Source organism: Oratosquilla oratoria, chromosome 33 (genome assembly GCF_046742065.1).
Source record: "Oratosquilla oratoria isolate Oo_2021 chromosome 33, ASM4674206v1, whole genome shotgun sequence".
NCBI classification, from domain to species: Eukaryota; Metazoa; Arthropoda; class Malacostraca; order Stomatopoda; family Squillidae; genus Oratosquilla; species Oratosquilla oratoria.
In genome coordinates, this window is record NC_134809.1 from 42,059,948 (window position 1) to 42,064,947 (window position 5,000).

The 5,000-nt window shown below is 46.3% G+C and overlaps 1 protein-coding gene across 1 annotated transcript in view; it reads left to right on the plus strand.

The window, feature by feature from the left end:
* The window catches only part of T48 (FU domain-containing protein T48), a 203,382-nt gene that overhangs the window by 193,278 nt on the left and 5,104 nt on the right, over window positions 1-5,000 (plus strand). The gene's annotated exons all lie outside the window — the stretch shown is intronic.

A 5,000-nucleotide genomic window follows, 5' to 3' on the forward strand; every position in this document is an offset into this window, starting at 1 on the left:
GTGTGTGTGTGTGTGTGTGTGTGTGTGTGTGTGTGTGTGTGTGTGTGTGTGTGTGTGTGTGTGTGTGTGTGTGTGTGTGTTCTCCATTAGTTAGGAAGAAGATAGGGAAAGGATGAAGTCGCGGTAGGTAAAGACCAGTTTCTTGATCCAGACGAAACCTCTTCCAAGACAACTGAACTTTCATCAGGAAGTCGCCATTCCATTACAAACTGTCACAATTTTGTCACAGACCTCCGTCACAGGCTTCCATAGTTTCATCCCAGATCATCACAGGCTTTCATAGTTTCATCACAGACCGTCACCACAGTTCTGTCAATATTTCTTGTGTCCTAAAATGGAATTTTTCCACACCAAACTCTCCGTTCTTTGAGAAATGTTGACAGAACGTTTCAATGGTGATCCGATAGGGACGGTCACATGATAAAACGATGGCGTGATGAGTCGTAAGAGTGGGATATCATTTAGGAGATGACTTTCAGAGAAAATTGCGAAAAAAAAGGATAAAGGGAAAAGTACATGGAAACTAGAGAGGAGGTACAGCTGGCAAAGGTAAACGGGTTGGAAATAGGTGCGGGAAGTGGTAAGGAAGTGAGCGAAGACAGGTGAGACTGGATGATGCAATGGGAAACGAAAGAGAATAAGAAAAAGAAAGACAAGACTCAGAAAAAAAGAGAAAAATTAGGGCTAAACAGAGGAAAAGCAGTCGCCCACTGATTTGGGTCTGCCTGCCTGGGGCGACCACAAACAAGCGTTTTTTTTTGTTTTGTTTTTTTAATTAAGCAAGACTACTGTCCCAAGAGTTTCTTCAGCTTTCCTTGAAGGCTTCATCCGCGGTTATTAGTTTATTGCAGCCTGTTACACTGCACTGAAAGGTAGCCTCAGGGTGTGCTGGACTACTTCATTTTGGGTGTATTGACCTAATTCAACTAACCTTAGCATATAAGAAGGTGGAAATGCTCGCGGAATCCTGCCAATTATCATAGCTAGCTTCAAAGTCATGTATGGTTTCGAATTGGACTAATTTGTCCTATGCATTACCATAGGCTGCCCGTCCTATAAAGCCAGCAACAAACTCCATACTAAAGATTGTGTTCTACTTACCAACTTCATCTTGTTTATCGCAACCTTCTACTTCTTTCGCTTCATCCTCTTTATTCTGTGGCTAAATGGAAGTGTATCTATTGACTGAAGGTACTAAAAATTTAATTTTCTCTGGGAATTCTTGTCACACCAACATTCGTTTTTGTGTCTGCCCCGAAATAGAGTCCAACCACTCTTTCTTCCTCATATGGAGGATATATTCCAAATCTGCGGTTTTTGGGAGAGCATCGCGTCTTGCTGTGGAGTGGGCTTCCCTCAGCTCAATGAAACTGCCCCTCGGCGGCTGGAAAAATCAAGTTAAGTCTTAAAACGAAGACTAAGGCGGTAGTCACCAGATTCTCATTACCATACATTTGAATGAACAGTGCCGCCTAAGGTCCTTGACACAAAGCAAGCAAGCAAGGAAGGAGGAAGGGCGCCAAGTCAGCGAGAACTCCACCCCGCCTTAAACATACTTCCCCTCCGCGCCCCTGACCCACGCCCACGTCTCACCTTCCACACGCCGCCCATTGTCCTGGGACCCCGATTGACTGTTTGCTTTTCTTCCGTGAGGCTGCCCACACGCGGAGCGATAAGCTCTTGACTTCAGGCATGGCGGCACGATTTGTTTTCATGGTTTTCGGGGCTGGTACCCGCTTGGACCTCAACATTGTCGGTGGTCCGGAACTGCTCATCCGTGAGCGAAGGAGAGACGGTGTCCACGCTATGCCACACCAGTGGCGATACCCGAAGGAAGCTAATGTATTACACACACAGTGATGTCACCAAGTCACCTCAGGTCTAGAGGTGAACAGTGGTCGGGGGCCATTACTCAGAGTGGACGAAGCCTTTCCTAACCTCTGCGCCTCGGCGAGGGTTCAAACAGACGCCACGTCGGGCGGCCGACCGTCAGCCGAGGCAAGGTTCAACCTCCCACCGTGGTGCCCAGCCACGGCAGTGACCTCTCCAGTAAACAGCTTAAGCTTACGAGCCCGGGCAAGGATCGATCCGCCCACCCCGTGATTACAAGGCCAGCACGCTACCACTCTACTAGCAAGGAGGCCACACGGCACGAGCTGCCCACCGCGTACGGGTAGGGGATGAGGGAGGTCTTCCAAGGTCTCTACAGTACATTAATGGGAGACGAAAGTGTGCGAGTCTTTATCTGTTCTATTATATGTATTTATCTGTGGACATATTTTTATTTACATCCATGAAATAGGGACGCATTGGATTAATGAGTTCCGTAAATAGAAGGCCTGCAGGTCACTGCTTCCTAAAGAAAAGGAAAAGGAACGTGGCAATTACGAGGCGTTTGCTGGTACAGGGGAAGCGTCTCGAGACTTTCTTTCTGAAAGAGTCAACATCGTAAACATGCGAGGGTAAATATCAAAGGGAAGCGAGTTCTAGGGCCTCCCACTAGAAGGAAGGAGAGAGGAAAGAAAGAGTGAACATGCCACTTGATCTTGCGGGCTCTCATCAACCATTCATAGTCCACTGCTGAACAAAGGTCTACATCAACCTCTTCCATGAGTTGCACGACATCTCCAATCTTTGCCACGTCAATCCTACGTTCTTCTTTATCTTGTCTCTCCACCTGTTCCGTCTCCCACGCTCGCTTCCTCGTGGTGTCCAGTCAGTAAGACATTTGCACTATCTGCTAATCTACTTTCTTGCTATTTGCCCTGTCCATTTCACTTCATCTTGTTTGTCGCCTATACAGATTCCCTCACTTTAATGTGCTGTTCCCAGCTTATCATATCCTTGCCATTCTGTGCAGTAATTCTCAGTAGTGATATTTCCAGTGCTCGCTGTGTATTCGTTAGCTTTGTCTGCGACACGTTTGACAACAATTTGCTCGAAAACCATCTAATCTTCCTAATGACAAGATGTCCGCTACCACCAACACCACTACGGACAAAGCGCCACCGCTACGGACAAAACGCCACCACTACGGACAAAACCCCACCACTACGGACAAAACACCACCACAATGAAAAAAGCGCTACGAACAAAACACCATCACTACGGACAAAACAACACCACTACGGGAAAAAAAATAACCACCACTTCCACCCTCACTCACCCACCCCAACCTCTGAGAAGGTCGACCAGAGTTTGCCAGAACTAGACCTTGGCTGTTGTGCATATAATGTGCGTTCTCACCATTTTCCAATAAAGCTTAAAAGAAACCCAGCAGGTTTCGTGGGTTATTTCAATAAATCAAAAGTTTCCATGAGGTTGTACCTATCCGTACGTGTATGTACATTTATATGTATAATTACATATGTATAACCATTTGTACAAATCTATAAATAGATATTTATATATGAAAATGTGCGTGTGTATGTATGCGTATACATTAATAGAAAACATAATAAAGACAAAGACAGAGAGTAGAAAAATGAATAACATAGTGTTTTACGTCACGTAAAGGATAAACTTTTATGTCGACACCAGACATTCCAACTCATTTGCTATTGCGTTCCCTTGAGGATGTGAAAATGACGCCGTTAGCCACAAGAACGCCGTTGATGGCGAGGAAGAACGGTGTGAGAGGCAGAAACTCCTGAAGAGTTGTCTTCGTTTCAGTTCCTCAGGAAAAATACAAAGTAAACGATCAGTTTTACTTGAGAGAATGACTTTCTACTATGCAATGCAGGCGTAGCCTGATTAGATCCCTGTTGTTATTGTGGAAAAAGAAGAAGAAAAAAATCATATCAAGAAGGCCGTGAACCCATGGCGGTCGCCTCGGCTTGCCATTCAAAGGACGCGGTGAGGGAAATTCCCAGCGCGGCTTCCTCTTCCTCTCTCCAGTCTCTCCCAGGGCAGGAAGGAAGCGGTAAACGTCAGATTCAACGACATGACGTCACAGAAATGGGTCACGGCTGTGCACGCGCAGTCCCACTGCAACCTTAACCCTTTTGTCACAAAAGGGATAACAAACAACCATATAGAGTAGCCACATTAAAGACATAAGTACCATCTTTCAGTAATTTGACTTATTTTATTGTCTATTGGTAAAATAGATTGTGCGCGTTATTGACGAAATCAATAGAACTGCCCGTAGTGGAGAATGATGGTGTGGTCGAGGGTTTGGTGATAAAGATCAAGGTCCTTACGTGGAAGGCGGTTCTTCGTGCTTTACTCCTTATTCCCCATAACCCCATTTTGCCCCGTTCCCCTTTGGTCACTTAGAGGTGGGTGGGGCGCTCAGCATTACCACAGATTGGTCATATATGAGCTCTGAGCTCTCTTCCGGGAAGGAAATAGCTGTCGATCACGAGCCCAACACGTGATCCAAGATCATGGTGAATAACACACACACAGGACTAGATGGCGCAGTGGTTAGACGACTAGATGGCGCAGTGGTTAGAGTTCCCGGCCGTTACTACAGCGGTCCGGGTTTGAATCCCGCCCAGGGCTGAAATAATTTCAGTATCGCTGCGCTGCGAGTCGTTACTCCAACTGCCGTGGGCGGGGAGTTGTGTGTGTGTGTGTGCGTGTAAAGGTCACAGAATTACTTATAGATCGGTCATATATGAGCTCTGAGCTCTCATCCGGGAGGAAAATAGCTGTCGATCACGAGTCCAACACGTGATCCAAGACCATGATGAAACACACACACACACACACACACACACACACACACACACACACACACACACACACTTACAGGTCTTTCAGCTCTGGTGGGCAAGGAGTTGGGGATGTACGTGTAAAGTCATTACATTACCCACATATCGGGCCATGTACGAGCTCTGAGCTCTCATTCGGAAAGGGTAACAGCTATCACGAGTCCAACGCGTGATCCAAGACCATGGTGAATCACACATACACGCACACATTTGGATTATTACCGAATAAAACAAAATTTGGTAACAATTTGTGATCCCGCGTCCCCGCCATAGGTCCTTGCC